General features: G+C 39.7%; 1 pseudogene; it reads right to left on the bottom strand.

The window, feature by feature from the left end:
* Positions 1-633: 633 nt before the first annotated feature.
* LOC137256482 (sodium-dependent proline transporter-like) overlaps positions 634-27,808 on the bottom strand; it is a 69,163-nt pseudogene continuing 41,988 nt past the window's right edge.

The following is a 27,808-nucleotide window of genomic DNA, read 5'->3' as shown; positions in this document are numbered from 1 at the left end:
CCTGCTAAGAATCAAACCCGGATCAGCCCTTATAACGATTTTTATGGAAAAAATAGGGTGAAACCTTTCTTTTGCCTGGCAGTTTAGCATAACTTTCTGGAAGATCAAATCTCTTTACCAGTTTTTTGCCTCAGAGAAAGAGATATTTTGTGTATATTTGATTTTGTTTATCTCCATTTGTTCTTTCCAAATTGGACACTGTTTAGAAAATGAAGAATGGTCGCCTGAACAGTTGGTGCATTTTTTAAAATCACTGTCACAATCTTCTGTTGTGTGTCTTCTCACCACAGTGAGCACAGACAACAGACAATGTGCAAGTACTAACACCTTAACGGATTGGGTACATAGGTGTCTACATTGATGGGGCAATAGCCTGCCTTTACTGCTCTATGAGCTGTTGGAGAGGAAAATGAAAAGAGGTAGGTACTAGCCTGAATGGTCTCCTGGTTTTAACGTGTTGTAAAACGCTTAACATGTGTGATCCCTTGATCTTTCATTTCTGAAACAATATCAAATTCAGACATGTCGGCGAATAATCCATCTCTATTCCTGATGATTCCTTTGCTTGTCTTAAGTGTCCTATGCGGAGATACTGATACTTGAATGCAGACGAATATGATGGTAGACATCAGGTTAGTAGTCTGTTGTCTTCTGTAGCACTCGACGAGCAACGCCAACAGCAATTCCTTGTATGCCTTTCTGTATCGCAAAAGGGTTCAACTTAAGTCTGCTGTTATCTTGAGTCTCAATCACGACAAAACGTGGCCAGTAATCAATGGAAGTGGACAGTCTTTGGTCGTTATCATCTGGATCATTGTCAAGTGGACGTTTTTTCTTTGTAATGGGGATTTGAGAAGCCATGGTTTTGGTTGAATAGTTCATCATCCGAGCTCCCCACCCACCACGGATTATCACAAGGACAATGCTAAAAACAAACGGGTCTCCGGTTGCAGCACCAAGGATACTCGGATGATATACTCCAGCAGAAAAATTAAAAGATTAATGATTCCACCAGATTGGCCCATGAGCCACCGCCTTCTGGCATACGGCTCTAGGCAATAATAAACAGTAACGTTTTCATATTCTGTTTCGAAATTGATCAAGGCTAGAAAATAGAAACACACAATTTTTGTGCAACACTACAGAGTTGTACCACAGGGCTTGGCGTGACCAGCCGATTGATAGAATCGGGCCGATTCTGCCACCCGTCTAGGTGAAGTAAGGGCCAAAGCGGTGTGTTGGGCAATGGAACGCAGTTAAAAGCCCCAGTGCCCTCAACCACCAGGATCCCGTCCTCCACCGACACGGGACGCAACCCACGGCAAACAGGCTGCCCAATTTAGTCGCCTCTTACGACAAGCAATGGGGTGCTGTGGACACATTCTGTCCCGGGTCCACACGGGAGAAGAGCACTTAGCGTTACCCAGCACCCACCACGAGGAGGTGGCTCTTCATTGGTGCCTCCAGTTCGAGAACAGACTGACACGCTTCACAGAAGGCATAACATTTCCTTTCTGCCTGGGCTGCAGCTGTTTCCCTACACGTCTCCTGCATAGGACATGAGTTGATAAAATACAACGATTCCGACAACATGGCCTGCACCATCTGGTGATGCTAGAGCAACACATCTAATGTTAGACTGACCTTTAGACTGACATAAACTAGGCTGTCTCCAAGCATGTGATAAAATTAATGCATTGAGGCAGTCTCGGCTGTATCAACGCCAAAATGGGTTGCTCTTCGAACCGTTAAATGAACATCCGCATTTCAGGGTATATTTCTCTGCTTAATGGCAGTATATATTACTGTTGTGAATTAACGAGTTCTGATGAGAGGCCAGATCTCAGAATGTTATTTTCAATTTAATGACATATTTGCCTAAGTTGTCTTGTTCCGTCAGAACATTCCACATGACGAAATAGTTTTCCTCAGCAATATATTTGTTCCACGTTAAGACATATAGCGTTTGCACGGTGCAGTGTAGCTTGATGCAGTGTTCCCAGTCTTGCATTATGCCTGACAAACTGGCAGTGCTTCCAGACTATAGTAGTTCTCTCCACACTGATGGCATGCGGGAACTGATCTATCTGTTCTGGATATGCCCATCCAGTTCTTCTTGTCGCAGTGCTTCATCCAACCCCATTTTGGCATGCTGTACCATTCATTGTTGATGGATAAATTTTGTACTAGAATGTTATTTTTATGTATTCTGTACCACACAACGATATTCATTCCTGCTTCTTTCCCTTGATACTTCAAGTCCTATATTAATTAGACACTCTCTACAGTTTGTCCATCTATGGGGATTAAGTGATCATAATGGTAGTGTAGTGCAATCAGTGACAAAATATTGGGGCTCACTGCAAAATAACGGAAGTAGTTTCACGGGCGATATCTTGTCGACCATAGAGTAACAAATTCCACAATTATACTCTTGGCTTCTAACTAGAGTCTAACCCTTTTAGATCCTTATATCGTAGGTCTACATGTGGTTTTACCATATCTGGTTTAATCTAGGAAAGAATACGTGTGTTTAGGCTCATTCTAGGTTTCGATGAAAGATCCAAAGCGCCGACAGGATTTTATCAGGCGATAAAGTATACATTTATTATTTTCGTATTATGTTACGACATTTTCTGACAACCCAATGCCCCTACCTCGTAATGAAACGAGTCCTTGGCTCGAGTGAGTGAGTAAGTGAGTTCAAGTTTAACGTCACATCAGCAATGTTGTAGCCATATAGTGACGAGAAGTACTGTAAGTCCCCATGGTCCCTAGTATTGTTATCTTCATTTGCATATGTTTAATCTGAGTGCACATGCTTTCTGTGTGGGTCGAGGCGTTTTATCAAAATCTTCTATCAGCTGCCCTTTTTGTTGAAGTGTCAACTCACATCTTGCACGTTTTGCGGGCCGAGACATTTTAGCAATGCCGACTGTTACACTACTGACATTATACGATTTTACCTCAAACACCCTCTAATTACTCAATGTATGTGACACGTACCACTCACTAATTATCAAGATACTGATTGACAGCACCCGTTTCTGAATAATATCGGGAAATGTGTTGTTACAGTGCCCACCATTCATCACTCTATTTAAGGGACACGTATCACTCACTAATTAACAAAAATAAATAGCAATCATAGCCCTTGAAACTGTGGGAATGTTTTGTGACATGTTTTGCAACAGTTTCCCTAGATGTCTCCATAAATGTCTGGAGCCATTACTCTGTGTAAAGTGTAAAATATTATAGAATGTCAATTGTATATGTATGATAATATTTAGCTGAATACATTGTGGAACTCAATATCTGAGTAAAGAGTGTGCATTTCAGTATATCTTCATGACGAGTTATAGCATGCCGTTCTTATGTAAACACGAAGAAAGACGGATGTTTGCTGCATTCATGCATTTCTAAAACCATATTGAAATAACAACGTTTTAAGTGCAGAGGTCCATTTAGAGTCTCCGTTTAGATTATAATGACATAAGTAACAATGACCAACCTACCTGTATTTCAGACTGTGACAAAGGCTCTGTGTTCACTGTGCATGCACAGGTCACAACGTTGTCACACTATGTCCTGTTGAGGATTGTACCTGGACTTTCGGAGGAATCAACTGTCGTGTAACAAGTAGGTGGGGATATGTCCTGCTCTGAGCAAACAATCCATCCACACTGTCATTGGTTGAAAGAGCACATGCTGGTATGATGATATTGGACATTACCTTGCACGCTGCATTGTGCACACTAGCTTATGCAGTGGGCTGTATAAACCGACACTCACTCGGACCAGAAGAAAATGTAGGAGTGAGTTAATATTTAACGTCACATGAGCAATGTTGCAACCACATCGTGACGAGCACGATTAATTATAAAAAATACAAATGAATTAATAGCACATACATGGTAAAAGCCTGTTAACGAAGGACAGTAAAATTAACTAGAATATCACAGAATAGGCACCCGTGGCGAGCCACCTCCTCGTGGTGGGTGCTGGGTAACGGTAAAAGAGCTCGCCAACAACCCCGTTGTGGACACAGGGGGATAATTGGTTCACCAACCCGTTTGCCTTAGGTTGTGGCCCTGTGTCGGTGGATTACAGGAGTATTGACTTCACCCAGACGGGTGGTGGAATGGGCCCGGTTCAACCAATCGGCTGGTCATGCCAAGCCCTGTGCATGGACTGTATATATGTCAGTGCACAAACATGACATGTTTTATTTTCGGACTTAGATTTATTATTACAGTGCAATGATTTGGATTTTCAAAAATAATAACATGTATGTGAATTTTGCCTAGAGTCCTATGCCAGAAGGCGATGGCTCATGTGCCAATCTGGTGGAATTATTAATCTTGGAATTCTTCTGCTAGAATGTATCATCCGGGTATCCTTGGTGCTGCAAGCTGGAGGCCCGCTTGCTTTACCATTGTCCTTGTGATATTCCGTGGTGGCTGGGGAGCTCGGATGATGGACCGTATGATACCAACCATGGCTTATGAAATACCTCCCAAAAAACAAAATGTCCACTTGAAATTGATCCTGTTGATACTGACAACAGACGGTCTCAATCGACTGAGTAATGGTCACGTTTCCTTGTTATTGAAACTCCGGACAAGACACCATTAAAGCTGAACCCTTTCGCAGTATCTAAGGGTATTCAAGGTACTGATGGGGACGTTACGAACATTAGACGCTTACGTTCGGGTGCGCTACCAGTTGAGTGCGGCAAGAAACAACAGGCATCCGATCTGATGAGTATTGTGTCTTTTGTGGACATTCCGGTCACTGGTCTGTGGTCACAAGACCTTGAACACGAGTAAAGGTATCACCAGAGATCGTGATCGTTTGTTTGCTGATATGTCCGAACTTGACATAGCATCAGGGATGAAAGATCAAGGTGTGCTGTATGTAAAGCGCTTTTCAACCCGAGAAAACAATGAAACATTCCAAACGAATGCCTATCTCTTTTCTTTCTCGTCGCCAAATGCTCCCAAATCAGTGAAGGCAGGTTACTGCAACATCCAAGTTGAAACCTACATCCCCAACCCACTCAGGTGTTTTATATGGAAATGTGGACACGCTGTAAATACCTGCACACTGTCTGTCGTGTGTGCTCACTGTTGTGAGAAGACACACACAACAGAAGATTTTGACAGAGATTTTAAAAAAAAGTCCACCACATGCTCAGTCGGCCATTCTTCATCATCTTCTTCTTCTTTGAAACAGTGTCCAATTTGGAAAGAGCAAATGGCGATTAACACAATAAAGTTTACCCAAAATATCTGAGGCAAAGAAACTGGTGAAGAGATCTGACCTTCCAGAAAGCTATGCTACATTAGCAAAATCATCATCAGAATCCAGCTCTAAAATAACACAATTATCCACAGGATGACAGTGAGTGAGTGAGTGAGTTAATATTTAACGTCACATCGGCAATATCGCAGCCATATCGTGACGAGAACATATATGACAAAAAGGAATACATACGGATATTATGAAGAACCTGTCTACGAAGGACAGTAAAACCACTAGATTATCACAGTTAGTATTAAAACTAGCGTGGAAACTTAAAAAATGATAGTATCACTATTTGGACAGTACAATGTAAAAACAGGCTATAGATCGCCAACAACAAAGGGTAGATCACCATACCAGGGACCATGGGGACTTACAGTACCTCTGCTACCTGCATGGTCCCTGGCTGGATTTACACCATCCCCTCAGCTGTTGGCGACTGTATGCAAGATTAGCCACAAATTAAAATGACACATATTCTACAATAATTTTACGGTACTTCAAACTTCTTCGAGGATACAGCCACTAACAATCTTAGCTGCTGACTGAACTTCCAATCATAAAATACTTATTTATTTACATGTCAATCAATAAATTCAATTCTTTAAAAATGCAATAATTAAATGAGAACGTACGTTACAAAAAAGCTCCAAAGTTCTTGACTTAAAATAATTGTCCCTTGTGATGGAATATTCAACACAGTCAAGCAAGACATGCTTGACCGTGATGATTTCATCACAAGGGATGCAGAACGGAGGATCCTCACCTTTCAAAAGATATTCATGCGTATACCTAGTGTGGCCAATACGACATGGTCGTAGTATGACCTCTTCAAATCTGGACCGACAACCCAAGCAGGTGTGACCAACATATGGTTTTATTGCATGTAATTTATTGATACCTACTTGGGTGTCCCACTTCTTCTGCATCAGATCACGGATGTAAGATCTAATTGTATCTTTATAATCAGTATAGGTAATATGAAGTGGTATCACAAATTTGTTGAGCGCTGCCTTAGCAGCAAGGTCAGCCAAAGTGTTACCAGAGATTCCAACATGGCTGTGTAACCAACAGAAGACGATGTCGTATTGGCCAGTCGCAAGATAATTATAAAGTTCAATAATTTCTATTAAAAGTGGATGTTTACATGCTAGGTGTTTAATAGCCTGAAGGCAAGAAAGAGAGTCTGAATTGATTATGTACTGTTTATGTTTAGGATGTCTTTGAATATATTTAAGAGCTGTTAATATGGCGTTAGCTTCTGCTGTAAAACTAGAACTATTATCTTGTAATCTGGAAGATTTTGTTCTGGATCCAATGACAGTGGCACAAGCTACTGCGCCACCGCCCTTGGACCCATCTGTAAATAAGGATTTATAATTGCTATATTTATGTTTCAATTGATGATATTCTTGTTTGTATTGTAATTCATTAGTTTCTGATTTTTTAAATGTAGTTAATGTTAGGTCGACTTGTGGCCTAACCATCTGCCAAGGAGGAGAAGAAAGAAGACGGGAAGGAGCTGTTTGCCAGCTCAATGCCAGCCGAAGAAAGAAAGGGTTTAATTCTGTGTCCGAGAGGTGGAACAAGAGAAGACTTTTTGTTGTACAAGTCCTCGTAGAGAGGATTGAAAACACAGTTATATGCAGGGTTAGATTCGTTAGAGTATAGCTTTGTTATATATTGTAAAGATAATTTTATACGGCGTTGTGTAAGAGATGGTTCATCGGCTTCAACATACAGACTGTCAACAGGAGAGGTTCTAAAGGACCCAAGACAAAGTCTTAGACCTTGATGATGAACAGAATCTAATACTTTTAAGTTGCTGTTGCAGGCTCCACCATATACAATGGAGCCATAATCAAGTTTAGAACGGACAAGTGATCGATATAGATGGAGGAGGGTAGCTTGATCACCTCCCCATTTCGAATTTGATACCACTTTCAACAAATCAAGTGCTTTCAGGCATTTAGTTTTCAGAGATTTAATATGAGGCAGAAACGTTAGGTGTGAGTCAAAAATTAATCCCAAGAACTTGGCCTCCTTGACAACTTTAATGGGAGTGCCATCTAGAGATAGTTCAGGGTCTTTATGTGCTTTATATTTACGACAAAAATGTATGCAATTAGTTTTGGATTTAGAAAATTTAAACCCGTTTTCAAGACACCATTTATTTATTTTGTTTAAGCACAACTGAAACTGCCGCTCTATGGTATTCATATTTTTACCACGACAAGAAATATTAAAATCATCCACAAATAACGAACCATCAATAGAATCATTTAAAACTTTCGATAAACTATTTATCTTGATGCTAAAAAGTGTGACAGATAAAATACTGCCTTGTGGAACACCCTGATCCTGATTGTAATGGTCAGACAGGGTAGAATCCACGCGGACCTGAAATTGTCTATCATTTAAAAAGTTGGCTATGAATTGCGGCAAACGACCTCGCAAACCGAAGTCATGTAAGTCTCTTAAAATACCATGTTTCCAGGTTGTGTCATATGCTTTTTCTAACTCAAAAAAAGATAGACACAGCGTGTTGTTTATTAATTAGTGCGTTTTTAACAAATGATTCCAAACGCACTAAGTGATCGACAGTACTTCTATTTTTACGGAAACCACATTGTATATCAGTGATAAGGTTATTAGTTTCCAAGTACCAAACAAGTCGATTATTTATCATGCGTTCCATGGTCTTGCAAACACAGGTAGTCAGTGAAATAGGTCTATAATTAGACGGATCAGTATGATCACGTCCAGGTTTAGGTTTTGGTACTACTATAGCGTCACGCCATGTAGACGGAAATTTACCTAAAAGTCCAAATATCGTCAAAATAGATAAGAGTGCCTCTAAACAGGACTCTGATAAGTGCTACTGGAGCTGATAATGGATGTTATCAGCTCCAGTTGCAGTGTCATGAGCTTGATCAAGAGCAGAATGGAGTTCATGAATAGAAAATGTTTCATTATAATCTTCCCCATTATCTGAGTTGAAATTAATACTTCTTTTTTCTTGTTGTCTTTGATACGTTTGGAATTTAGGTACATAATTACAAGAGGAAGAGTGTTTAGCGAGGGTTTCACCCAGTTTATTAGCAATATCTGATTTATCAGTAAGCAATTGGTTTCCATGTTTAAGATGATGGACACTAGATTTAGTACCTTTACCCTTAATTTTATGGACCATGTTCCATACCTTGGACATGGGTGTCCGAGAATTTAGTTTGGATACATAATTTGGCCAAGATTGGCGTTTGTTCTGTTTAAAAGTACGCCGTGCTTTAGCATTTAAAATTTTAAATTTATTTAAATTATGAACCATAGGATGGCGACGGAAATAATGTTCTGCTTTTTTCCTTGCCTTCCTAGTTTGTTTGCATTCATCACTGAACCATGGTTTCCGTATATGTGGAACTGCAGAGGACTTTGGTATACATTCATCAGCTTTGGAGTTCAGTTCATCAGAAAAGCATTTAACAGCATCTGGAACGTCAATAAAAAGTTCAGGTTTAAGTTTTTTCAGCACACAGTGTTTCATAGAAAGCCCAGTTAGCCTTTTTTAAAATTCCGCCTTGATGATGGAGGAACATCAGATGGAGTTACAGATTTTAGTATAGTAGGAAAATGGTCACTTCCACAGAGGTCATCATGGACTGACCATTCGAATTCGTTTAGTAGTTCTGAATTTGTGAGTGACAAGTCGAGAGCAGAATAAGTTCCTGTACCAGGATGTAAATATGTATTGGAGCCATTATTATAAATACATAAATCATTATCGGAACAAAATTCCTCCAGTACTTTAGCTTTACCATTTATTGTTGCACTACCCCAGAGTGGGTTGTGTCCATTTAAATCTCCCATAATAATGCAGGGCTTTGGGAGTTGATCATATAGAGCTTGAAGATCGAGTTTGTGAAACGTTGAAGACTGAGAAACATACAGAGAACATAATGTAAACGGAACGTGCAAAGTTAGTCGCACTGCAACAGCCTGAAGATTAGTAGTAAGTGTAACTGGGCTATGGATAACGTTCTGTGTAACTAGCATGGAAGACCTTCCAGTGACCCTGCCACCCTTAGGCGAAAAACAATGGTATTCACTGAACGAACGTAGGTTAAGTCTCTTTCAAATATGTCTCCTGCAGACAAAACGCTGAGGGTGATAAATCTTGGATTAAAAGTTCATGGAAATTATTCCTTAGTCCCCTACAGTTCCATTGTATAATAGGATTATGATAATCTATCGTTTGGGAGGATTTATTGGGGATCTTCCCCGTACCTTTATGGCGGGCGACAAGCTGTGTGCCCTGGAGCGGACGTTTTCAGTCACGTCCATGTCAAGGGATCCATATTTGTTGTATAAATTGATTTTCTTGTCTGACCCTTTGGGTGCTCTACCACTAAGTTTTTTCAAAGAATCTGGCTTTGTACCTTTGCCTTTAGAGAGTTGTTTAGACTTTGTAGGCTGAGATGATGCGTTAAGATCAGAGGATGTTTCACATTGGCTTTGAGATGTACTAGGAACTGATTCTGTTGTTTGGGTCGATATTGCAGGTGAGAATATCAGAGGAGATTCCGTTTTAACCCAGGTCAGGTTTGTCTGACAGCATACAGATGACGTTGTTGTTTTAGCGGTGACTGTTTCTGACGATGTTCTGGTGATAGAAGCATAGCTCTCCTTATGTTCTGAGCTTTGAACTAGCTTTTTAGTTTCCGCAAAACTAACGTTTTGAGTGAATTTTATCCTATTTATCTCCATTTGATGTTTCCAAACAGGACAACTTTTAGAGTAGGCGGAGTGGTCACCCGCACAGTTTGTACATTTTTTAACATTACTGTCACAATCTTCTGTTGTATGTGTCTTTTCGCCATAGTGAGCACATACAACAGACAATGTGCAAGTATTGACGCCATGACCGAACTTTTGACATTTAAAACACCGCAAAGGGTTTGGAATGTGCATGTCCACATTCATGTTACAATAACCTGCTTTAAGAAATTTTGGAGCAGTTGGTGAGGAAAAGGAGAACAGGTAAGTATTGGTGTTAGTTACAACATCATTCTTCCGGATTGTGAAACGTTTTACATAGAGTACACCCTGATCTTTCATCTCAGAGATGATGTCAAGCTCTGTCATATCCGCAAACAATCGGTCACGATCTCTGATGATTCCCTTGCTCGTATTGGCACCCGTGGCGAGCCACCTCCTCATGGTGGGTGCTGGGTAACGCCAAGAGCTCGCCAACACCCCCGTTGTGGACCCGGGTCGCGGCCCTGTGTCGGTGGAGGAGGGGATCCTGGTGGTTGAGGGCATGGGAGCAGGACCAGTGTTCCTAATGCCCAATACACCACTTTGGCCCTGACTTCACCTAGACGGGTGGTTGAATGGGCCCCGGTTCAACCAATCGGCTGGTCATACCAAGCCCTGTGCATAGATAATGTGTAATTGCACAAAATATGATTTGGAATTGTTTAAACTTTAGTCTTGGCACCCTTTGTTCAGAATAGTATTTGACTTGAATTTTGTTTACATGAATTCTGCCTAGAGTCTTATGCCCAGAAGGCGGTGGCTCATGGGCCAATCTGGTGGAAGAATTAATCTTTTGGTTTTTCTGCTGGAGTATATCATCTGAGTATCCTTGGTGCTGCAAGTCGGAGACCCGCTTGTGTTTAGCATTGTCCTTTGTGATACTCCGTGGTGGGTGGGGAGCTCGGATGATGAAAGATATATACTACCTATGGAATACCAAACCCCCCAAAAACGCAATAAGCGTCAACTTGACAACGATGATGACGACCAACGACCTTCCAACTCAATCGACTATTGGCCACGATTTTTAGTTCTAGAAACTGTGCACAAGACGCCACTGAAACTTAACCCTTTTTTTCCATTTCCAAGGGTATACAAGGCATTGCAGGTGAGGTTAAAAACGTTAGACGCTTGCGTTCAGGCTCTCTGCTGGTTGAATGCAACAGAAAACAGCAAGCAAAGAACCTCATGTCAACAGAAGTATTTGTTGGAATTCCCGTCTCTATCACTGCCCACAGGACTCTGAATACCAGTAAAGGCATAATCAGAGACAGAGATGGATTGTTTACTGATATGTCAGAGTTAGATATTGCTTCTGAGATGAAAGATCAGGGAGTGATTTATATTAAAAGATTCACGATCCGCAGAAACAATGAAACGGTCCAAACAAATACTTATCTGTTCTCCTTCTCATCGCCAAATCCTCCGAAATCTGTTAAAGCAGGTTATTGTAGTCTTTCAGTTGACGTGTACATCCCAAATGCTTTGAGATGTTTTAGATGTCAAAGGTATGGGCACGGTGTTAACACCTGTACCAAGCCCATTACATGCGCCCACTGTAGTTAAAATACTCATGTCACAGAAGACTGTAACAGTGACCATAAAAAGTGTACAAATTGTTCGGGAAATCATTCATCTTTCGCCAAAGAGTGTCCAGTCTGGAGAAAACAAATGGAAATCAATAAAATTAAATTCACCCAGAACGTCAGCTTTTCTGACGCAAAGAAACTTGTGGAATCTGCAGCACATACTGAATCATTTGCATCAGTGTAAGAACTCCTGAATATACCTCAAAAGTAACTACCTCGTCGAAACAGTGCCAGACAGATTTGACGTGGGTTAAAACAAATAACGCTCAGTTCGTTGCACCCGAACAGTCTACTCAAACCTTGACATCTTCTGTCAACACTCAGGTGGTATCTAAAGCCGGGCCACAGTCCTGTAGTCAGACTTCATCTGTATCTGGAGAACAATCTTTGTCTCAGCCAACTCACAAATCACGATCAAAAACAAGCTCGAAGAATATTGTTCAAAGTAAAATTGACTCAAGAACAGAATCTTCAAAAAAGAGTGGCAGAACCCAGAAATTATTTAATAAATACGGATCGCTTGAGTCCATGGAAGTGTCAGAAAACTTCCATCCCAGGGCACATAGCTTGTCGCCCTCCAAAAAGGTGCGGGGTAGATCCCCAATAAATCCCCCCAAAAGATAGTTTCTTCTTATAATATCATACAGTGGAACTGCAGAGGGCTAAAAAATAATTTCAATGATTTACAGCTATTGATCCAGGACTTTATTCCATCAGCAGTCTGTCTGCAGGAGACATATTTAAAGCAGACGGATACTTTTGACCTACGCCATTTCAATGCTTCCATTCTTTTTCACCCCCGGGCGAGAGGGCCACTGGAGGAGCTTCTATCCTTATAAACCAGAATATTATTCAGAGCCCTATTATTCTTAATACTGGTCTCCAGGCTGTTGCCGTGAGACTTACTTTACACGTTGCACTCACACTATGCTCTTTATATATCTCACCGTCTTCAACACTTTAGAAGACCGAACTTCAAAATTTGTATAACCAACTCCCAAAACCCTGTGTTATTATGGGAGACGTAAATGGCCACAACCCACTCTGGGGTGGTACAACTACAAATGCTAAAGGTAAAATACTAGAGGAGTTCTGTTCCGAAAATGATTTATGTAATTTCAATGATGGGTCAACACATGTCTACATCCTGGCACAAGAACATATTCAGCCCTTGATTTATCAGTTGGTGATTCAAGCCTTCTAAATGAATTTGAATGGTCAGTTCATGATGACCTCTGTGGGAGTGACCATTTCCCAACATTACTAAAACCTGTGAATCCATCTGATGTTCCTCCATCATCAAGATGGAACTTCAAAAAGGCTAACTGGCGTTTATATGAAACTCTGTGTGTTGAGAGGCTTAAACCTGAACTTTTTGATAATGTTCCTGATGCTATTCAACGTTTTTGTGATGAAGTGAATGTTATTGCTCATGAGTGTATACCAAAGTCCTCTGCAGTTCCACATATTCGCAAACCATGGTTCAATGATCAATGTAAACAAGCTAGAAAGGTACGGGAAAAGGCAGAACACTATTTCCGTCGACACCCCATGGTGCATAATTTGAATAAATTTAAGATTGTAAATGCTAAGGCACGGCGTACTTTTAAACAAAGCAATCTTGGCAACGATATGTATCAAACATTAATTCACGTACACCAATATCTAAAGTCTGGAATATGATCCAAAAAATCAAAGGTAAGGGCTCCAAATCTAGTATTCACCACCTTAAAGATGGAAACCAGTTATTAACTAATGAAACCGATATTGCTAATAAACTTGGTGAAACTTTGGCAAAACATTCTTCCTCGTCAAATTATGAACCTAAGTTCCAAACATATCAAAAACAGCAAGAAAAGAAAACTATTAACTTTAATTCAGATAATGGGGAAGACTATAATGAAACTTTTTCGTTACATGAGCTTCATACTCCTCTTGATCAGGCTCATGATACTGCTTCAGGAGCTGATAACATACATTATCAACTCCTGAAGCACTTGCCAGATACACGCTTAGAGACGCTGTTACATATTTTTGATAATATTTGGACATCTGGACAATTTCCTTCGTCGTGGCGTGATGCTATCGTTGTTCCCCTTCCTAAACCTGGAGGCACCCGTGGCGAGCCACCTCCTCGTGGTGGGTGCTGGGTAACGCTAAGAGCTCGCCGACACCCCCGTAGTGGACCCGGGGGGGATATTTGGTCCACCAACCCGTTTGCCGTGGGTTGCGGCCCTGTGTCGGTGGAGGAGGGGATCCTGGTGGTTGAGGGCAGTGGGTTCTTGGTACCGTGTTCCTACTGCTCAACACACCACTTTGGCCCTGACTTCACCTAGACGGGTGGTAGAATGGGCCCGATTCTATCAATCGGCTGGTCATGTCAAGCCCTGTGTTGGACATACCATGTTTTGAGTCTACTATCCTACTCATTTGTGTTTGGGCTTCACATTTGTAAAAAATATCTACAGTTTTTGCCTAGAGTCCTACGTCAGAAAGCGGTGGCTCATGGGCCAATCTGGTTAATGTCAACCTCCGAATTCTGTAGGTCTCCAAATTTCTGTCATGTGCAGAACCAGCTGGACAGTCACTTTGGTAGACAAATATAGCTATTCGTGTTACATTTGCTGGAGTATAGCAGACTTGTAGCCCTGATGACGCAGACTGGATTCCTCTGCAACATCGTCCTTTGTTGACACTCGATGGCGGGTGGGGAGCAAGTTTGCCGAATATAATTTTCTCACCATGTCTCTCAACCAATACTCTGGTTCGTCGAAGAACAAACGCCGTCATGTTGATTGTGTATCATCTGATGAGGAAGTTACACCTGAAGTTAATGATTACTGGCCGAGGTTTATTGTCATTTCATCTTCCGATGGTAAAGCGATCAAGTTGAATCCGTTTGCCATATCCTTGGGCATCAAAGGTGCCTGTGGAGAAGTTAAAAACGTCACTCGACTCCGCTCTGGCTCACTTCTTGTGGAATGTATACGAAGACAACAGTCCGTCAATCTGCTTGGATTAAAGCAGTTTGTAAATGTCCCAGTTGTCTCAGCACACAATACACTTAATTCCTGCCGTGGAATAATTCGAGATCGTGCTCGTTGTCTTTCTGACATGAGCGAGGAGGAGCTTCTGGTCGAATTCAAAAACCAAGGAGTAATTGCTGTTAAGCGATTTACAAGGAAACAAAATGACACTGTGATAAAAACCAACACTTATCTTTTCACGTTTGCCCTGCCAACTATCCCAAAATCAATAAAAGCCGGATACTTCAACATCGGAGTTGATGTTTATGTTCCAAATCCTCTCCGGTGTTACCATTGCCAAAAATTTGGTCATGGTGCCAGAACTTGTACTCGCACTCAGATATGTTCTCGCTGCGGTGGTACTCATGCCAATTCTGATTGCAACAATGCAATAAAGTGTGCAAACTGTGATGGTGAGCATTTGGCCTCGTCCAGGTCCTGTCCCGTCTTCGTTTATCAGTCAAAAATTATGAAAGTGAAATGCACAAACAATCTTTCTTATTTTGAAGCCAAAAAGTTGGTGCCAGATCCGTTTTCAGTTCCAAGTACATTATCCTTTTCAGCTGTAGCATCTTCTCCTGCCCCTATGAAAAAAGTTACTACAGTGACTACATCGTGCCAGACTGAAATTCCATGGATTCAAGATAAACAAATATCTGTAAGCGAAAATATCCTATCAAGTCAAATGACAAATACTTCGGCCTCTCAAACCGAAAGCCCACCATTGAAGATCACAGAGCCAGAATCTCCAGAACTTTCTGACACTGAGAACAATGTTCTTCGTCAAACAAGGAAAGAAAAAAAACACAAGAAAAAAAGACGAAGGTGCTTCAACACTTGGAGGCGCCACCTTCTTCGCAACCACCTGTAGAGGTTCAAAATTCTTTTGAACCGCTGGAAATGGAGGTTACTACTCCGTTTCAAACCAAAAGGAATGTTCTTCCTTCACGTTCTCGTTCACCCATTAACCCACCATGAGTGCAAGTCACATTATACAGTGGAATTGTAGGGGACTTCAGAATAATTTCAATGATCTGCAGTTATTAATTCAAGATTACAAACCATCGGTAATTTGTTTACAAGAAACTTTCCTTAAGACAACAGATAAATTTGATTTACGGCTTTACAATTCATATCATCACTATTCTCCCGCGGGAGTTAACGCTACTGGTGGATCATCAGTACTAGTGCGACAGGGTGTGATTCACAGTCCTGTTCTTCTAGCTACGGCCCTTCAAGCTGTTGCAGTCCGAGTTACATTAAACATAGTGTTTACTCTTTGTTCTTTGTATATACCACCCTCCTATTCACTTCAACAGTCTGAACTCTAGGCTCTATATGACCAGCTCCCTAAGCCATGTGTTATCATGGGTGATTTAAATGGTCATAACCCAATTTGGGGTTCTCATGATACAAATACCAAGGGCAAAGTACTTGAAGAGTTTTCCTTGAATAATGATTTGTGCATTTTTAATGATGGTTCTCACACGTATTTACATCCTGCCACTGGCACGTATTCGTGCCTTGACTTATCACTAGTTGATTCTAATTTGCTTACAGAATTCGAATGGTCAGTCCACGATGACCTCTGTGGAAGTGATCATTTTCCTACCATTCTAAAATCTGTGACACCTTCTTATGTCCCTCCATCATCACGATGGAATTTTGCTAAAGCTGACTGGGATTTGTATGAAATTCGCTGCTCTGCAAAACTAACACCTGATGCTTTTGTTGATGTTTCTGATCCGATAAAAATCTTCTCTAAAGAACTTCTTCAAATAGCTGATGAATGTATCCCGAAGTCCTCTTCAAATCCACACATACGTAAACCATGGTTTACTGCTGACTGCAAACAAGCTAGGAAGGCCCGGAAGAAAGCTGAACAGTATTTCCGTCGCCATCCTATGGTCCATAATTTAAACAAATTTAAAATTTTCAATGCTAAAGCAAGGCGTACTTTTAAACAAAATAAACGCCAGTCATGGCAAAATTACGTTTCAAAAATAAATCCACGTACGCCAATTTCAAAGGTATGGAACATGGTCCAGAAAATAAAAGGTAAGGGCTCTAAACCTAGTATTTACCATCTTAAAGATGGGAATGAGTTATTGACTAATAAATCAGATATTGCGAATACACTTGGTGAGACTTTGGCGAAACATTCTTCCTCATCAAATTATGTACCTGAATTCCAAAAATATCAAAAACAGCAGGAAAAGCAATATATTAATTCTACTTCAGAGAATGGGGAAGACTACAATGAAACCTTTTCAATACATGAACTTCACACTGCCCTTGACCAAGCTCACGATACTGCTTCCGCAGCTGATGGTATTCATTATCAACTTCTGAAGCACTTGCCAGAATCCTGTTTAGAGACACTTTTACATATATTTGATGACATTTGGACAACCGCAAAATTTCCTCCCTCGTGGCGAGATGCCATAATTGTGCCCATCCCTCAACCTGGACGTGATCATACTGATCCATCGAATTATAGACCAATTTCACTAACGAGCTGCGTTTGCAAAACCATGGAACGCATGATAAATAATCGACTTGTTTGGTACTTGGAGACTAATAACAGATATACAATGTGGTTTCCGTAAAAATAGAAGTACCATCGATCATTTAGTGCGTTTAGAATCTTTTGTTAAGAATGCCATAATTAATAAACAACACGCTGTGTCAATCTTTTTCGATCTAGAAAAAGCATACGACACGACATGGAAACATGGGATTTTAAAAGATTTACATGACTTTGGATTACGAGGCCGCCTCCCTCAATTTATATCCAACTTATTAAATGACAGGCAATTTCAAGTCAGAGTGGGTTCAACCCTGTCTGACCATTATACTCAGGATCAGGGTGTCCCGCAAGGCAGTATTTTGTCTGTCACTCTGTTTAGTATTAAGATCAACAGTCTCTCAAAGGTTTTAACTGATTCAATCGATGGATCACTTTTTGTGGATGATTTTAATATTTCTTGTCGTGGTAAAAATATGCGCACCATTGAACGGCAATTACAGTTGTGTTTAAATAAAATAAATAAATGGTGCCTTGAAAACGGCTTTAAATTTTCTCAAACAAAAACTAATTGTATACACTTTTGTAGAAAATATAAACCGCATAAAGACCCAGAACTATCTTTAAATGGCACTCCAATCAAAGTTGTAAAGGAGGCTAAATTCTTGGGTGTAATTTTCGATTCTCATTTAACCTTCTTACCACACATTAAATCTCTTAAAGTTAAATGCCTGAAGGCACTAGATTTGCTGAAGGTTGTTTCCAATTCTAAGTGGGGAGGGGATCAAACTACCCTCCTTCATTTATACAGATCATTGGTGCGATCCAAACTTGATTATGGTTCCATTGTATATGGTGGAGCCTGCAAAAGCAACCTGAAACTATTAGATTCTGTTCATCACCTAGGTCTAAGACTTTGTCTTGGGTCCTTCAACACTTCACCTATTGACAGTCTCTACGTTGAGGCTGATGAACCATCTCTTACACAACGTCGTATAAAATTATCCTTACAATACATTACTAAATTATACTCTAATGAATCTAACCCTGCATATAACTGTGTGTTCAATCCACTTTATGGGGATTTGTATGACAAGAAGTCTTCTCTGGTTCCACCTCTAGGGCACAGAATTAAACCCTTTCTTTCTTCGGCCGGCATTGAGCTGAAAAACATAGCTCCCTCTCGTCTTCTTTCTTCTCGTCCCTGGCAGTTGGTTAGGCCTCAAGTCGACCTAACATTAACTACATTTAAAAAATCAGAAACTAATGAATTACAGTATAAACAAGAATATAACCAATTAAAAACTAAATATAGCAATTACAAACCCTTATTTACAGATGGGTCCAAAGATGGTGGCGCAGTAGCTTGTGCCACTGTCATTGGATCCCGAACAATATCTTCTAGATTGCCAGACAACAGTTCTATTTTCACAGCTGAAGCAAACGCCATACTAACGACTCTTAAATATATTCAAAGACACCCTAAACGTAAACAATATATAATCTATTCAGACTCTCTTTCTTGCCTTCAGGCTATTAAAAATATTTCTTGCAAACATCCACTTTTAACTGAAATTATTGAATTGCATAATGAACTTGCTACTGGCCAATACGACATCGTCTTTTGTTGGTTACCCAGCCACGTTGGCATTTCTGGTAACACGATGGCTGATCTTGCTGCTAAGGCAGCACTCAACAAATCTGTGACACCACTTCTTATTCCTTACACTGATTATAAAGCTACCATTAGATCGTATATCCGTGATCTGATGCAGAAGAAGTGGGACACCCAGGTGGGCATAAATAAATTACATGCAATGAAACCTTCTGTTGGTTATACCTACTTGGGTTGTCAGTCCATATTTGAAGAGGTCATCATGCGGCGATGTCGTATTGGCCATACGAGATATACTCATGAATACTTATTGAAAGGTGAGGATCCTCTGTTCTGCATCCCTTGTGATGAAATAATCACGGTCAAGCATGTTTTGCTTGACTGTGTTGAATATTCCATCACAAGGGATAACTATTTTAAATCCCGAACTATGAAGGATCTTTTTAACAATAACAGTGGTCATTTAATTATTGCTTTTTTAAAAGAATTAGATTTGTTAAATGAATTGTAAATATATAAATATTTTATTATTGGAATTTTGAATTAGTAACTAAGATTGTTCGTGGCTGTATCCTCGAGGGGGGTTAAAGTACCGTAAAATTATTGTCCTCCTGAGAGGGTACGTAAGTCCACAAACGTTCAAAGTAAATTCAAACACTCCGCTCTTTTAATCGTAGTATATGTGTTCTTTTAAATCTATGGCTATATGTGCCTAAATTGCTAGCGACTGAGGGGATGATGTAAATCCAGCTGGGGTCCATGCAGATAGCAAAAGTAATGTAAGTCCCCATGGTCCCTTGTATGGTGATCTACCTTCAGTTGTTAGCAATCCATAGCCCATTTTTATATTGTCTTGTTCACTATAGTTAAACTGTTTTAGATCTAATCACTAGTCTTAAATGTATATCTGTGATATTTACTAGTGTTTTTACTGTTCGTTGTCAACAGGGTTTTATTTTCTTATATTCATTCATTCTACAATGTCAGTATTACTTGTTCTCGTCACGATATGGCTGCAAGATTGCCGATGTGACGATAAATATTAACTCACTCACTCCTAAACCTGGACGTGATCATACGGATCCTTCCAATTATAGGCCAATTTCACTTACTAGCTGTGTTTGCAAGACCATGGAACGCATGATAAATAATCGACTTGTCTGGTACTTGGAAACAAATAACCTAATAACAGATATTCAGTGTGGTTTGCCAAAACAGAAGTACAGTCGATCACTTAGTGCGTTTAGAATCTTTTGTAAAGAATGCCATAATTAATAAACAGCATGCAGTGTCGATCTTTTTTGATCTCGAAAAAGCATATGACACACTTGGAAACATGGGATTTTAAAAGATTTACATGACTTCGGATTGCGAGGCCGATTGCCTCAATTTATAGCCAACTTTTTAAATGATAGACAATTTCAAGTCCGTGTGGGTTCTACCCTGTCTGATCATTACAGTCAGGATCAGGGTGTACCACAAGGCAGTATTTTGTCTGTTACACTTTTTAGCATCAGGATAAACAGTTTATCAAAGGTTTTAAACGATTCAATTGATGGATCACCTTTTGTGGATAATTTTAACATTTCATGTCGAGGTAAAAACATGCATACTATTGAACGGCAAATGCAGTTGTGTCTGAACAAGATAAATAAATAGTGTTTGGAAAACGGCTTTAAATTTTCTAAGTCAAAAACTAACTGTATACATTTCTGCCGTAAATACAAACCACATAAGGACCCTGAACTGTATCTAAACGGCACACCTATTAAAGTTGTTAAAGAGGCCAAGTTTCTGGGTCTTATATTTGACTCCCACTTGACGTTCTTGCCACATATTAAATCCCTGTTTGAAGGCACTCGACTTGTTAAAAGTTGTTTCCAATTCTAAATGGGAAGGCGATCAAACCACCCTACTTCACTTATACAGATCACTCATTCGCTCCAAACTTGACTATGGTTCCATTGTATATGGTGGAGCCTGTAAAAGCAGTCTCAAAATGTTAGATTCTATCCATCATCAAGGTCTAAGATTATGTCTTGGATCTGTTCGAACTTCTCCCGTTGAAAGTCTCTATGTCGAGGCAGATGAGCCGTCTCCCACTCAGCGACGTATAAAATTATCTTTACAATATGCTACAAAACTATACTCTAACATATCTAACCCGGCATATAACTGTGTTTTCAATCCTCTCTACGAGGACTTATACAAGAAAAAGTGTTCTCTTGTTCCACCTCTCGGACACAGAATTAAACCCTTTCTTTCTTCGGCCGGCATTGAGCCGGAAACCATAGCTCCTTCCCGTCTTCTTTCTTCTCCTCCTTGGCAATTGGTTAGGCCACAAGTTGACCTAACATTAACATCATTTAAAAAATCAGAAACAAATGACTTACAATATAAACAAGAATATCATCAATTAAAACATAAATATAGGAAATACAAACCCTTATTTACTGATGGATCAAAGGACGGTGGCGCAGTGGCTTCTGCTGCTGTCATTGGATCCAGAACAATATCTTCTAGAATTCCAGATAACAGTTCTATTTTACTGCAGAAGCAAACGCCATATTGACAGCTCTTAGGTATATTCAGAGACACCCTAAACGTAAACAATATATAATCTATTCAGACTCTCTTTCTTGCCTTCAGGCGATTAAAAATATTTCTTGTAAACATCCACTTTTAATAGAAATTATTGAATTGTATAATAATCTTGCTACTGGCCAATACGACATCGTATTCTGTTGGTTACCCAGCCACGTAGGTATTTCCGGTAACGCAATGGCTGATCTTGCTGCCAAGGCAGCACTCAACAAATCTATGACACCACTTCTTATTCCTTACACTGATTACAAAGCTAGCATTAGAACTTAGATCCATGATCTGATGCAGAAGAAGTGGGACACCCAAGTAGGTATAAATAAATTATATTAAATAAAACCGTATATTGGTTACACCTACTTGGGTTGTCAGTCCAGATTTGAAGAGGTTATTTTAAGACGATGTCGTATTGGCCACACACGATATACTCATGCATACCTATTGAAAGGTGAGGATCCTCCGTTTTGTATCCCTTTTTATGAGAGAGTCACGATCAAGCATATACTGCTTGACTGTGTCGAATTCTCCATCACAAGGGATAAATATTTTAATGTCAAAACTGTAAAGGATCTTTTTACTAACATTAATTCTCATTTAATCGTTGGTTTTTTAAAAGAAATTGATTTTTTTGGTAGAATTTTGAATAAAGTGTTCTGTAAATAGATGTATTTTAAGTATTGGTTGTTTAGATTTGTAACTAGAATTGTTAGTGGCTGTACCCTCAAAGGGGGTTGAAGTATTGTAAAATTATTGTCCTCCTGAGAGGGTACGTAAGTCCTCAAACAGTCAAAGTCAATTCTAAATTTCCAGGTTTTTAATCGTAGAATATGCGTCTTTTAATTGTATGGCTAGATTTCCCAAATTGCTGACGGCTGAGGGAATGATGTAAATCCAGCTAGGGTCCATGCAGGTAGCAAAAGTACTGTAAGTCCCCATGGTCCCTAGTATGGTGATCTACTTTCAGTTGTTAGCAATCTATAGCCCATTTTTACATTGTATTGTCCTGTATAGATAAATTGTTTTAGGTATAGTTACTAGTTTTATATTCTACTCTGTGATATCCTAGTTGTTTTACTGTCCTTCGCTGACAGGTTTTATAATAGACATATATTTCATTTTAGTATTAAATGTTCTCGTCACGATATGGTTGAGATATTGCCGATGTGACGTTAAATATTAACTCACTCACTCACTCCCTTGCTCGTATTCAGTGTTTTATGAGCCGTAACCGTGACTGGAACGCCGACAAACAATTCTGTGTTCATAAGGTTTGTGGCTTGTTGCCTTTTCCCACATTCAACCAACAAAGCACCGGAACGCAAACGTCTAATATTCTTGACATCACCTGCAAGGCCCTGTATACCCTTGGATATGGGAAAAGGGTTCAACTTTAATGGAGTCTTGTCAACAGTTTCAATTACAAGAAATCGTGGCCAGTATTCAATTGACGTGGGCAGTCTTTGATCAGTATCAATTGGATCAGTGTCTAGTTGTCGTTTGGTCTTGTTAGGAGGGTTTTCATAAGCCATGGTTAATTTCCAATAGTTCGTCATCCGAGCTCCCAACCCACCACGGAGTATCACAAGGACAATGCTAAAAACAAGTGGGTCTGCAACTTGCAGCACCAAGGATACTCGGATGATATACTCCAGCAGAAGAGTTATTAATGACACATCTACCAGATTGGCCCATGAGCCACCGCCTTCTGGCATAGGACTCTAGGCAAAGTGCAAAACATCATACATCAAAATCATAAACATGTTTAGAGAACAATTCTCTTCATGGGTGCAACAGGATGACAGACTACCTTGACTTGGGTCAGTTCCGACTCCCCACGGGTTTTATATCCTGCTATATCATCCCAGACAGAGGAATCACTTCCTAGTACCTCAAAATCTTCTGATCATAAATCATCTTCACAGTCACGCTCAGAGTCTCATTCAACAGCTGATAGACAGCAAATTGTTAAAAGTAAACCCAAACCTAAGTCTGATGCTTTTAAGCAACAAAGTGGCAGAGCCACCAAGGGTCACAAAATAGAATTCAATTGTTCATCAAATATTCTCTTGAAGACATGGACGTATCTGAACATAGCTTGTCGCCCTCCAAAAGAGTGTGGGGTAGATCCCCAATAAATCCCCCTAAAAGATAGTTTATTCCAATAATACTGTACAGTGAAACTGCAGAGGATTGAGGAATAATTTACATGAATTACAGCTATTGGTCCAAGACTTTACACCTTCTGTGATCTGTTTGCCGGAGACTTATTTAAAAGAGACAGATAATTTGAACCTTCGTCATTACAAAACATATCACTGCTTGTCACCTCCTGGTGATACGACCACAGGAGGATCTTCCATTCTAATCAAAGAGAACATTATCCACAGCCCGTTTCACTTACTACTAATCTGTAGGCTGTTGCAGTACGACTAACTTTGCACGTTGTGTTTACATTATGTTCTCTCTGTATCTCTTTGACGTTTCACAAAACCGATCCTCAACCTCCGTTCGACCAACTCCCGAAGTCCCGTATTATAACGGGAGATCTGAATGGGAACAAACCACTCTGGGGAAGTGTAAATACAAACGCTACAGGTAAATTACTGGAGGACTTTTGTTCTGATAATGATTTATGTATTTAAAATGGTGGTTCCAGCACATATTTACACCCTGGTAGAAGGACCTATTCTGCTCTCGACTTGTCACTCACAAATTCAGAAATACTTAATTAATTTGAATGATCAGTCCACGATGACCTCTGTGGAAGTGACCATTTTCCTACTGTACTAAAACCTGTAACTTCATCTGATGTTCCTCCATCATCAAGGCGGAATTTTGAAAAGGCTAACTGGGCTTTATATGAAACACTGTGTGCTAAAAAACGGTGACGTTCCTGGTGCTATTAAATTCCATAGCTGATGAGTGTATACCAAAGTCCTCTGCAGTTCCACACATAAGAAGACGATGGTTCAGTATTAAATGCAAACAAGGTAGGAATTCAAGCAAACAAGCAGAACATTTGTTTCCGTCGCCATCCTATCGTGCAAGTAAAGTTAAAATTTTGAATGCCAGTCCTGGCAAAATTATGTATCGAAAATAAATTCTCAGACACTCATGTCCAAGGTATGGAACATGATCCAGAAAATTAAAGGTAAAGATACTCAATCTGGTGTCCATCATCTTAAACATGGAGGTGAATTACTTAGAGATAAATCAGATATTGCACATAAACTGTGTGAAACTCTCACTACACACTCTTCTTCTTCTAATTATGTAAATTCCAGGAGTACCAAAAACATCAAGTAAAAGAAAACTATTAATTTCAGTTCTAATAATGGGGAAGACTATAATGAACTATATTCTATTCATGAGCTCTATACCGCTCTTGACCAGGCCGATAAGCTACAGGAGCTGATAACATACATTATCAAGTCCTGAAGCACTTACTTGAATCCTGTCTTCAAACTCTGTTGACTATTTTTGATGATTTTTGGACATCGGGGTAACTTTCCTACCTCATGGCGCTATAGTAGTACCCATACCTAAACCTGGACGGGATCATACGGATCCGTTCAATTATCGACCAATTTCATTAACTAGCTGTGTTTGCAAAACCATCGAACGTATGATAAATTATCGACTTGTTTGGTACTTGGAAACAAATAACCTTATAACAGGTATACAATGTGGTTTCCGTAAAAATAGAAGTACTGTCGATCGCTTAGTGCGTTTGGAATCATTTGTTAAAAACGCACTTATTAAAAAACAACATGCTGTGTCTATCTGTTTTGATTTAGAAAAAGCATATGGCACAACCTGGAAATATGGCATTTTAAGAGATTTACATGAATTCGGTTTGCGAGGTCGTTTGCCTGAATTCATAGCCATTTTTTTTAAATAACAGACAGTTTCAAGTCCTCGTGGGTTCTACCCTGTCTGATCAGGGTGTTCTACAAGGCAGCATTTTGTCCGTCACTCTTTTTTAGTATACCGAAATATAAAGAGAGCATAGCGTAAACGATACATGTGAAGTAATTCTCCCTGCAACAGCCTGTATGCTAGTATTAAGTGAAACAGTGCTTTGAATAACGTTTTGTCTGATTAGAATGGGTGATCCGAAAGGGTGATCCGAAAGTGGCCCTATCACCCGGAGGTGAAAAAACAATGATATGCATTAAAATGACGAAGGTCCAATGTATCTCTTTGTTTTAAATACGTCTCTTGGAGACATATCGCTGAAGGTGTAAAATCTTGGACTAATAGCTGTAATTCATGTAAATTAGTCCTCAATCCTCCACAGTTCCACTGTACAATATTATTGGAATAAACTATCTTTTGGGGGGATTTACTGGAGATCTTCCCGTTCACTTTCTAGAGGGCGACAAGCTATGTGCCCCGTGGGGGATATTTTCGGACACATCCATGTCCTCCAACGATCCAAATTTGTTAAACAGCTGGATTTTGTTTGTTGAACCGTTCGAGGCTCTGCCAGGTTAACATTTTTGTGATGAAGATACATTTCTTGATTTCACCGGGTGTTTTGCAAAGTCTTTCACATTTGTTTGAGAATCAGATTTAGATTGTGAGTGGGATTTAGATATAGATGCATCCTGAATACGGGATAGGTCTGGAAGTACTTCCGCAGTCAGAGTGGATATTTCAGGTGACAGAATCTGAGGGGAATCAGTATTTATCCATGTGGAGTTGGTTTGACACCTCATAGACATTTTGGTTATTGTGACTGTAGCACACGGTAATCGAGATACGGAAGCATAAGTTTCAGATTTTTGCACTTGTTTTTTGGCATTTAAAGTGAGTGAGTGAGTGAGTTAATACTTAACGTCACATCGGCAATATCTCAGCCATATCGTGACGAGAACATTCAACAATGAAAAAGAGCATATATAAATCATAAAAACCCGTCAACGAAGGACAGTAAAACAACTAGAATATCACAATTGCAATTAGAACTAGCATGGAAAGTTAAAACTAATAGCACTATTTAGACAATACTATATAAAAACAGACTATAGATCGCCAACAACAGAAGGTAGATCACCACACTAGGAACCATGGGGACTTACAGTACCTTTGCTACCTGCATGGTCCCTAGTTGGATTTACACCATCCTTTCAGCTGCTGGCGATTGTATGAAAAGTTAGCCGAAATTAAAAGAACATGAATGCTACGATTAAAATCCTGGTAGACTTAAATTTATTGTGAATGTTTGTGGACTTACGTACCCTCTCAGGAGGACAATAATTTTACAACACTTCAACCCCCTTTGAGGGTACAGCCACCAACGATTCAAGTTACTAATTCACACTACCAATCATTAAAATCCATCTATTTACACAACATAATTTTCAAACTTCCACCAACAAATCAATGATTAAAGGGCAACTAACAGTGCTAAAAAGGTCCTTGATAGTTTTGACATTGAAAAATTTATCCCTTGTGATGGAGAATTCAACAAGTCAAGCAGAATATGCTTGACCGTGACTCTCTCATCACAAGGGATACAAAACGGAGGATCCTCACCTTTTAAAAGGTATGCATGAGTGTATCTTGTATGGCCAATACGACATCGTCGCAAAATGACTTCTTCAAATCTGGACTGACAACCCAGGTATGTATAACCAATGTACGGTTTTATTTCATGTAGTTTATTTATACCTACTTGGGTGTCCCACTTCTTCTGCATCAGATCACGAGTGTAAGCTCTAATGCTAGCTTTGTAGTCAGAATAAGGAATACGAAGTGGTGTCACAGATGTGTTAAGTGCTGCCTTAGCAGCAAGATCGGCCATTGCGTTACCGGAAATGCCAACGTGGCTGGATAACCAACAGAAGACGATGTCGTATTGGCCAGTAGCAAGATCATTATATAATTCAATAACTTCTATTAAAAGTGGATGTTTACAATAAAGATTTTTAATAGCCTGAAGGCAAGAAAGAGAGTCGGAATAGATTATGTATTGTTTATGCTTATGGCGTCTTTGAATATATTTAAGAGCTGTTAATATGGCGTTAGCCTCAACGGTAAAAATAGAACTGTTGTCTGGTAATCTAGAAGATATTGTTCTGGATCCAATGACAGTGGCACAAGCTACTGCGCCACCGACCTTGGACCCATCTGTAAATAAGGATTTATAACTGCTATATTTATGTTTCAATTCATTATATTCTTGTTTATACTGTAATTCATCTATCAGAATAGATCTATCAGAATCTAAAAGTTTCAGGTTGTTTTTACAGGCTCCACCATATACAATGGAGCCATAATCAAGTTTTGACCGGATCAGTGATCGATAAAGTTGCAGGATGGTAGC

Source organism: Haliotis asinina, chromosome 11 (genome assembly GCF_037392515.1).
Source record: "Haliotis asinina isolate JCU_RB_2024 chromosome 11, JCU_Hal_asi_v2, whole genome shotgun sequence".
Taxonomy (NCBI): domain Eukaryota; kingdom Metazoa; phylum Mollusca; class Gastropoda; order Lepetellida; family Haliotidae; genus Haliotis; species Haliotis asinina.
This window is presented reverse-complemented; position numbering and strand designations above follow the sequence as displayed.